At 47.7% G+C, this 10,829-nt stretch overlaps 1 long non-coding RNA gene across 1 annotated transcript; it reads right to left on the bottom strand.

Moving 5' to 3' along the window:
- Nucleotides 1-1,180: 1,180 nt before the first annotated feature.
- On the bottom strand, nucleotides 1,181-2,414 carry LOC119963749. The gene is made up of 2 exons (XR_005460147.1): nucleotides 2,165-2,414; nucleotides 1,181-1,332 (listed from the first exon to the last, which is right to left on the bottom strand). It is a non-coding gene; the product is annotated as an uncharacterized LOC119963749 (long non-coding RNA).
- Between the last annotated feature and the right edge of the window lie 8,415 nt (nucleotides 2,415-10,829).

Raw genomic sequence — 10,829 nt, 5'->3', positions numbered from 1 at the left:
CGCAGACACTCACAGTACACACACACACACTCACAGCACACACACACACACTCACAACGCACACACATACACTCACAACGCACACACATACACTCACAGCACACACACATACACTCACAGCACACACGCAGACACTCAACACACACACACACTCACAGCACACATACATACACTCACAGCACACACACAGACACTCACAGCACACACACACACTCACAGCACACACACACACACTCACAGCACACATACATACACTCACAACACACACACACTCACAGCACACACACATAACACTCACAGCACACACACACACTCACAGACACACACACACACACTAATAGTACACACACCTGCACTCACAGCACACACACACTTACAGCACACTCACACTCACAGCACACACACACACACACTCACAGCACACATACTTACACTCACAGCACACTTACATACACTCACAGCACACACAAACACTCACAGCACACACACACACACACTCACAGCACACACACACTCACAGCACACACACATACAGCACACACACACACACAACACACACACTCATAATGCACATACATACACTCACAGCACACACACACTCATAATGCACATACATACACTCACAGCACACACACACACTCACAGCACACACAGACTCAATATTAAGTGCCTATTTGACTATTTATTGAGGGGGGGAAATTTCATTTAAAAATGTCGACACTGCATTTCCTGTTTTGCTTATCGAAATGTTGTAATCAGCATTCTACATTTCTGCTGCATGTCTGTAGTTTCGACAAAACTAAGTACGCAATACTTTGCAAATGTATTTATTTCCTGAATGCTATGAATTGAGAAGTGGTCAGTAGGTTTAGCTAATTTCACTTCATCTAAAATTCAAAGGAAGAATACGTTGACGTTATGAGGCACACAGGGCTTTAAACAGCAAATTCCAGAATAATGTCATTTTTCCCTGAAACTAAAATAAAGTGGACTCCAGTAACCATGACAACACCAGCAAAGCTCTTCACTGAGCCTGCGACAACTCTGACTCAATGCCACGTCGAGACTAACTTGGAGTCCCTTCAGGCCCGCCTGTGGGAATGGCCATCTGTTTCCAGGCAGCAGATACTTATGCAAACTTTTAGTGGACAGATTTTTAATTCTACTTACCAGATTTTTATTTCTATTTTCCAAGATAATTGTCTTCTTTCCCCTCCTTAAGTTTCTTGACTCATATTGGAGAGGTTCCACAGGCTCTTTTCCCAAGTGTAAGCCTTTACTGTGAATTTCAGCAGGCATTTTCAATCCAGTGATTCTGTCCTCACTTGACACCTACACATGCATGAAATGAAAAATGAAAACCTTTCAATAAGTATCATTAGATAGCAATCAGGAGCAGGAGCCCTGTCCTCCCTTTAATCCTCTGCTTGCACTGCTCCAACCCCACTTCTCCCACATCGTCACCATCCATTGCTGTCTGAAGACGCTGAGGTTAATTGTATCGACCTTTGCAACATCCCAGTTTGATGAACTAACTGGTACAAGGCGGGCGGGGATGCCCTTACAAACTGAACCTTCAACACAAACTGTCAGATTATTCTAATTATTTTGGGTCAAGCTATGTTTGTGACTATGCCTGTAATAGTTGGAATTAAAAAAAAGAAGAATTTAGTTGTTGTGGTTCAGATAGGAACCAATGGCATAAATAGAACTAAGAATGATATTCTGTGGAAGGAGTTTGAGGAACTGGGTTGTATATTAATAAACAAAACTTCAAAAGTATTACTCTCTGGATTATTACCTGAGCGAGGGGAAAATTAGCACAGGGTCAAACAGTGGTGTGAGTAGAATTGACACAGGGCACTTGCACTGGGGAGGGAAGGAATGGACGGCATTTTAACTGGGTTGGGACCAGCATACTGCTGCCATGTTTAAATAAGGCTGTGGATAGATAGCGCGTTAAACTGAAAGGGCTTTAGGGAGGGTAGTGGTCAGATGAAAGAAAATTTAGGAATCTAAAGAGAAAAGCAGAGGCAATAGAGCAGTGTAACGATTTGGGTGGGGACAAGCAGACGGGGACAGGAAGGGGCAGAAGATTTAACAGTAAGGCCCATGTGAAGAGTAGTGGCAAAGATTAAATAAAATAAATTTAAAGGCTGTTTACCTGAATGACAGAAGTAATCGTAATAAGATGGACAAATTAGCAGCACAAGTAAATGTCTTGTTATGCTCCAAGTGTGGCATAAGCGGCTTCCTTGTGGTGCACTTGACAAAGGAAGGTTCAGATGTGGAGATAACTTCAACACGTTTATTAAACTATATACACTTCTATTACTCGGGTTCGACACTACTGCTAATCCTACTATAGCTACCCAGACTGAATAACCAGCCTGCTACAATCCACGTGGTGGGAGTGATATTGAATCAACCCTGTGCCTCTACTCACTGACTGTCTCCACTGGCAAGAGGCAGATCATGTGTGCTGTGTCCTTTATATATAGGTTGGTGTAATGCCCTCCAGTGGTCGTGTCACCTCTGTGTGTATCGTGAATGCCCATTGGTCGTGACCTATCTAACTGACCTATTGGTTGAGTGTGTGTGTGTGATGTCTCTGGTGCTCCCTCTAGTGTCTAGCTAGTCTACATGTATTTACATTAACCCCTTGTATATTTACGGTGATGCACATCACCACAGTAAAGTTAAGTGGTCCAGATCTAATCGCCATTACAAGAGAAATGGGGTATGATTGTAGGTCATGGGTCAGGACCCCACTGTTGGGTTTAATTGGGGTCATGAGCCAAGACTGTGTGGGAAATGGACGCCCAGCATTGATTTTTCGCAGATTGGTCAATTAGTGACCAGAGGGCAGGCTCACCAACCAATTAAAAACAGCGCGCAGGCTCTCGAAGCAGGAGGGCCAATAGGAGACCCTTCGCAGTTTGGAAGGAGCAGCAGACTGAAGTTTAGGTAGGAGAGAGCGAGAAAGAGCACCTCCATCTTGAGGCACCCCCTGTCATAATATCCACTCATGTATATAATGAGATGCAGACAGGCAGTGATTGACACACAGGATGACCAATGAACACACAACACAGAAAAACCAATCACCAGACAGGACACCACCACTATAAAGCCCACAGGGCATTAAGACTCCTGCTCTCTCGGGACCCAGATACTGAGACAGTCAGAGTGCACAAGTTAGTGAGCACTACTGCCATGTGGTAGCTAGTACGTCTGGTCGAGCCAGTAAGAGGTCATCAGTAGGATTAGTAGAGTGTTAACCCACAGCTAAACATGTACAGCCGTTCATAGTTTAAATAAAACCGTGTTGGATCATCTCCTGTGTCAGACGTCTGTTTCTAGCTTCCCTGCATCCAGTTGCAGTCAACGTCAAACCAACCTGCCTAACACATTTTCAAAGTTTTTTAACTTTTAAATAAAAAATGGACCCAGCAACCATTGTGTAGCGAGAACCGACCTGACCACCATCTTACCTCTGGAAAAGTGACCTGGGAGCAGGATGATGCCAGTACACAGCCAGGCCAACCGGTGGTTCAAATGTTCACACCCGCCCAACCAACTTCATATAGGTGTGAAATTTCAATCCATGGTTACAAGGTAACCAGGGTTATTGCTAGTTAATATTGCTTATTGAAATTAAAAATGAGAAGCTCTTATGAGCGAGTGAAGAGGAAAGCGGATGAACAAGAGGCGTGGAGAAATGATCAGGGGACCTAGAACATAGAACATTACAGCGCAGTACGGGACCTTCGGCCCTCGATGTTGCGCCGACCTGTGAAACCATCTGAAGCCTATCTGACCTACACTATTCCATTTTCATCCATATGTCTATCCAGTGACCACTTAAATGCCCTTAAAGTTGGCGAGTCTACTACTGTTGCAGGCAGGGCGTTCCACACCCCTACTACTCTCTGAGTAAAGAAACTGCCTCTGACATCTGTCTTATATCTACCACCCCTCAATTTAAAGCTATGTCCCCTCGTGTTGGTCATCACCATCTGAGGAAAAAGACTCTCACTGTCCACCCTATCTAACCCTCTGACTATCTTATATGTCTCTATTAAGTCACCTCTCAGCCTTCTCCTCTCTAACGAAAACAACCTCAAGTCCCTGAGCCTTTCCTCGTAAGACCGTCCCTCCATACCAGGCAACATCCTAGTAAATCTCCTCTGAACCCTTTCCAATGCTTCCACATCCTTCCTATTATGTAGTGACCAGAACTGCACGCAGTACTCCAGGTGCGGCCGCACCAGAGTTTTGTACAGCTGCAGCATGACCTCATGGCTCCGAAACTCAATCCCCCTACTGATAAAGGCTAGCACACCATATGCCTTCTTAACAGCCCTATTAACCTGGGTGGCAACTTTCAGGGATTTATGTCCCTGGATGCCGAGATCTCTCTGTTCATCTACACCACCAAGAATCTTGCCATTAGCCCAGTACTCTGCATTCCTGTTACTCCTTCCAAAGTGAACCACCTCACACTTTTCCGCATTAAACTCCATCTGCCACCTCTCAGCCCAACTCTGCAGCTTATCTATGTCCCTCTGTAACCTATAACATCCTTCAGCACTATCCACAACTCCACCGACCTTCGTGTCATCTGCAAATTTACTAACCCATCCTTCTACACCCTCTTCCAGGTCATTTATAAAAATGACAAACAGCAGTGGCCCCAAAACAGATCCTTGCGGTACACCACTAGTAACTGAACTCCAGGATGAACATTTGCCATCAACCACCACCCTCTGTCTTCTTTCAGCTAGCCAATTACTGATCCAAACCGCTAAATCACCTTCAATCCCATACTTCCGTATTTTCTGCAATAGCCTACCGTGGGGAACCTTATCAAACGCCTCACTGAAATCCATATACACCAAATCAACCGCTTTACCCTCATCCACCTGTTTGGTCACCTTCTCAAAAAACTCAATAAGGTTTGTGAGGCATGACCTACCCTTCACAAAACCGTGTTGAGTATCGCTAATCAACTTGTTCTTTTCAAGATGATTATAAACCCTATCTCTTATAATCTTTTCCAACATTTTACCCACAACGGAAGTAAGGCTCACAGGTCTATAATTACCAGGGTTGTCTCTACTCCCCTTCTTGAGCAAGGGGACAACATTTGCTATCCTCCAGTCTTCCGGCACTATTCCTGTCGACAAAGACGACATAAAGATCAAGGACAAAGGCTCTGCAATCTCCTCCCTGGCTTCCCAGAGAATCCTAGGATAAATCCCATCTGGCCCAGGGGACTTATCTATTTTTACACTTTCCAAAATTGCTAACACCTCCTCCTTGTGAACCTCAATCCCATCTAGCCTGGTCGACTGTACCTGAGTCTTCTCCTCGACAACATTGTCTTTCTCCAGTGTAAACACTGATGAAAAATATCCATTTAACGCTTCCCCTATCTCCTCTGATTCCACACACAACTTTCCACTACAATCCTTGATTGGCCCTAATCTTACTCTAGTCATTCTTTTGTTCCTGATATACCTATAGAAAGCCTTAGGGTTTTCCTTGATCCTATCCGCCAACTACTTTTCGTGTCCTCTCCTCGCTCTTCTTAACTCTCTCTTTAGGTCCTTCCTGGCTAACTTGTAACTCTCAAGTGCCCTAACTGAGCCTTCATGTCTCATCATAACATAAGCCTTCTTCGTCCTCTTGGCAAGTGCTTCAACTTCCTTAGTAAACCACGGTTCCCTTGCTCGACAACTTCCTCCCTGCCTGACAGGTACATACTTATCAAGGACACGCAGTAGCTGTTCCTTGAAAAAGCTCCACATTTCGATTGTACCCATCCCCTGCAGTTTCCTTCCCCATCCTATACATCCTAAATCTTGCCGAATAGTATCATAATTGCCTTTCCCCCAGCTATAATTCTTGCCTTGCGGTATATACCTATCCCTGCCCATCGCTAAAGTAAACATAACCGAATTGTGATCACTATCACCAAAGTGCTCACCTACATCTAAATCTAACACCTGGCCGGGTTCATTACCCAGTACCAAATCCAATGTGGCATCGCCCCTTGTTGGCCTGTCTACATACTGTGTCAGAAAACCCTCCTGCACACACTGCACAAAAACTGACCCATCTATAGTACTCGAACTATAGTATTTCCAGTCAATATTTGGAAAGTTAAAGTCCCCCATAACAACTACCCTGTTACTCTCGCTCCTGTCGAGAATCATCTTTGCTATCCTTTCCTCTACATCTCTGGAACTATTCGGAGGTCTATAGACAACTCCCAACAGGGTGACCTCTCCTCTCCTGTTCCTAACCTCGGCCCATACTACCTCAGTAGACGAGTCCTCAAACGTCCTTTCTGCCACCGTAATACTTTCCTTGATTAACAATGCCACACTCCCCCCTCTTTTACCATTTTTTCTGTTCTTACAGAAACATCTAAATCCTGGAACCTGCAACAACCATTCCTGTCCCTGCTCTACCCATGTCTCCGAAATCGCCACAACATCGAGATCCCAGGTACCGACTCATGCTGCAAGCTCACCCACCTTATTCCGGATGCTCCTGGCATTGAAGTAGACACACTTCAAACCAGCATCTTGCTTGCCGGTGCCCTCTTCCGAACTTCTAACCCTATCCCTGACCTCACTACTCTCAACATCCTGTACACTGGGACTACAATTTAGGTTCCCATCCCCCTGCTGAATTAGTTTAAACCCCCCCCCCCGAAGAGCACTAGCAAATCTCCCCCCCAGGATATTAGTACCCCTCTGGTTCAGGTGAAGACCATCCTGTTTGTAGAGGTCCCACCTACCCCAGAATGACCTGCCCTTAGACAGACCACTACTGTATTGCATAAAAAAGATTTAATTAGACATTCCAGTGTAAAAGATCCTCTGGAAAAAGTGATCATAATATCATTGACTTCCATATTAAATTTGAGATGGACATACTCCAGTCCAACACAAGAATCTTAAAACTAAGTAAAGCTGATTCATAGATATGGGGACGAGCTAGCTAAGGCTGATAGGGTAAATATACTAAAAGTCATGGCAGTAAATAAACTGTGGGAAACATTTAAAGAAACAATTCAAAATGCCGAACAAAAATACATTCCATTAAAAAGCAAAGGTTAAGTAAGTTAAGCATAGTATTGAGTGGCACAGTGGTTAGCACTGCTGCCTCAGAGATCCAGAGACTTGGTTTGATTCCAGCCTTGAGTGACTGTCTGTTTGGTGTCTGCACGTTCTCCCCGTGTGGACAAGGGTTGCTTCCGGGTGCTCTGGTTTCCTCCCACAGTACAAAGATGTGCTGGTTTGGTGTGTTGGCCATGATCAATGGGTAGTGTTACGGGAATAGAATGGCAAAGTGGGCCTAGGCAGATCAGTGCAAACTCAATGGTCTGAAAGACTCCCTTCTGCACTGTAGGGATTTAATGGATTTGATGAAGTATTAAATTAAAAGAAGAGGGTAATACGTTTGTGAAGAATTGTAGTCAACCTAAGCTTGCTTGTGCCTTCAATTTTTCCCATGTCACATGGTGTCAGCACAATGCTGGTCAATCACCCTCCATGTCACCAATAATGTTTTGCATTTGACAGGTGATTTTATAGCTAGATCCCTTCCTGGGACTAACCTTCCCCATTTATCCAGGCTGAGGACCGCAGACCTGCCCGAGTGGATGGCTAACGTATCCTGGCGTGGGACTTCAACCCACAATCTTCTAGTTCAGAGGCACTGTGCCACTCACTAGCAACCTGGATATCGGGAGGATTTTAGAAAGCAGCAAAAGGTGATCAAGTTGATAAAAAGAGAAAACATAGAATATAAGTATAAATTAGCCAGAATATGAAAATTGTAAGAACCTCTACAAGAAACAAAGTGGAGATTGGCTAAAATAGAGGATTGATCCCTTAGCGGCAGAAGCCAATTAAATTGTCATGGGTGTGGTAATCACCACTGTTGTATATATTAGGAGATGTGTGGTAAGACCCTGTACTAAAAGTAGTCCCTGCCTGCTGGCTCCGCCCAGTAGGCGGAGTATAAATATGTGTGCTCCCCATACAACCGCCATTTCGCAGCTGCTGTAGGAGGCCACACATCTTAGTGTAGTAAAGCCTTAGTTGTATTAAACTCTCGTCTTTGTGCAATTGAGCGTGCATCAATTTATTACTCTAAGATTTTCAGAAGATGGACCTCCGCATCAAGCCGGATCGCCTGTAGCTGGATCCGCAATCAAGCAACGCCAAAAAGGACTTTCAACATTGGCTAGCTTGTTTCGAAACTTATATCCGGTCTGCACCAGACCCAAGTCCAGAAGCTCAGAAGATTCAGATACTCTTCTCGTGCCGAACTACGATGAAGCCATGGCGCTACTGAAAGAGAATTACGCTCTTTGCCAGACACGTACTCTCTACTCGTCGACAACTCACTGGTGAGTCCGTAGAAGATTTCTGGCGTGCTTTAATTCTCCTGGTCAGAGACTGTGACTTCGAGCCATCACGGCCACGGAACATTCGAACTTCCTCATGCGGGATGCTTTCGTTACGGGGATAGGGTCAGATGACATGTGCCAGCGACTTTTAGAGGGAGCCACACTCGACCTCGCAGAAATCCAAAATCTGGTGCTATCGATGATGGTCGCCTCGCGCAATCTTCAGACCTACACCCCCAGCCCCGCGGCCCACCCCTCCTACGCATCGTGGACTCCACAGTCGGCCGCCTCCATCTGGGACCCCACTCAGCCAACCCAAGCCTATGCCACCCGTCAGCCAGCCAACCCCGGTGGCTCCCGATGTTACTTCTGTGGGCAACAGAAACACCCCCGCCAACGCTGCCCGGCTCGCAGTGCCCTTTGCAAGGCCTGCGGCAAAAAGGGGCACTTCACTGCGATGTGCCAGGCCCGCACAGTCGCCGCTATCGGCCCGACCCCCCTCGCGTACGGACAGTGGGCGCCGCCATCTTCCCCTCCTCGGACCACGCGCAGCCAGTGGGCACTGCCATCTTCCCCTCCTCGGACCACGTGCGGCCCATGGGCGCCGCCATCTTTGTCAACCCCCGGCACGTGCGGCCATGGGCGCCGCCATCTTGTCCACTCCAAGCTCATCAGGCGCCGCCATCTTGTCTCCCCCACGGTACATGGGCACTGCAATCGTTCCAGGACCCATTGCCCCAGGCACCCCATCGTTCGACACCAGCGATGACCAGCCGTGACTCGCCTCGGTCACGATTGTCCAGTCTCACCCGCGTGAAGATCGATGGGCACGAGACCTCTTGTCTGCAGGAGCATCGAAAGCTTCATCCATCCAGATACGGTAAGGCGCTGCTCCCTCGCGGTGCACCCCACCAATCAGAGAATCTCCCTGGCCTCCAGGTCCCACTCCGTAGCGATCCGGGCATACTGCGCGGTCACACTCACGGTCCGGGGCATAGAATTCCGCAGCTTCCGCCTCTACGTCCTCCCCAACCTCTGCGCTGCCCTGCTCCTCGGCCTGGACTTCCAGTGTAACCTCTAGAGCCTAGCACTGAAATTCGGTGGGCCCCTACCACCCCTTACTGTGTGCGGCATCGCGACCCTAAAGGTCGACCCACCTTCCCTATTCACAAACTTAACCCCGGATTGCAAACCCGTCGCCACCAGGAGCAGACAGTACAGCACCGAGGACAGGACCTCATCAGGTCCGAGGTCCAGCGGCTGCTTCGGGAAGGCATCATCGAGGCCAGAAACAGCCCCTGGAGAGCCCAAGTGGTTGTGGTGAAATGTGGGGAGAAACACAGAATGGTCGTGGACTACAGCCAGACCATCAATCGGTATACGCAGCTCGACTCGTACCCCCTCCCACGCATATCTGATATGGTCAATCAGATTGCACAGTACCGGGTCTTCTCAACTGTGGACCTGAAATCCGCCTACCACCAGTTCCCCATCCGTAAGGCAGAACGCCCATACACTGCCTTCGAGGCAGATGGCCGCCTCTACCACTTTCTCAGGGTTCCCTTTGGCGTCACCAATGGGGTCTCGGTCTTCCAAAGGGAGATGGACCGAATGGTCGACCGGTACGGACTGCGGGCCACTTTCCCGGACCTAGATAATGTCACCATCTGCGGCCATGATCAGCAGGACCATGATGCCAACCTAGCCAAATTTCTCCACACCGCCTCTCTCCTAAACCTCACCTATAACAAGGCGAAGTGTGTATTTGGCACGAACCAATTAGCCATCCTCGGCTATGTGGTCCAGAACGGAGTTCTGGGGCCCGAGCCCGACCGCATGCGCCCCCTCATGGAACTCCCCCTCCCACTGCTTCAAGGCCCTCAAACGCTGCCTGGGGTTCTTTTCATACTACACCCAGTGGGTCCCAAACTATGCAGTGGGTCCCTTTTTCCCCTGTTGGCTGAGGCTTAACAGGCCTTCAACCGTATTAGAGCCGACATCGCCAAGGCCGCGATGCACAGAATCGATGAGACGTTGCCCTTTCAAGTGGAGAGCGACGCATCAGACATCGCACTAGCCGCCACGGTCAATCAGGCAGGCAGGCCCGTGGTATTCTTTTCCCGCACCCTCCATGCCTCCGAAATTCGGCACTCCTCTGTCGAAAAAGAGGCCCAAGCCATTGTTGAAGCTGTGTGGCATTGGAGGCATTACCTGGCCGGCAGGAGATTCACTCTCCTCACTGACCAACGGTCAGTAGCCTTTATGTTTAACACACAACGGGGCAAGATCAAGAACGATAAAATCTTGAGGTGGAGGATCGAGCTCTCCACCTACAACTACAAGATGTTGTATCACCCTGGTAAGTTGTATCACCATGCGGCCCGCGTAAGGGAAATGC

This window comes from Scyliorhinus canicula, chromosome 3, assembly GCF_902713615.1.
Source record: "Scyliorhinus canicula chromosome 3, sScyCan1.1, whole genome shotgun sequence".
Taxonomy (NCBI): domain Eukaryota; kingdom Metazoa; phylum Chordata; class Chondrichthyes; order Carcharhiniformes; family Scyliorhinidae; genus Scyliorhinus; species Scyliorhinus canicula.
This window is presented reverse-complemented; position numbering and strand designations above follow the sequence as displayed.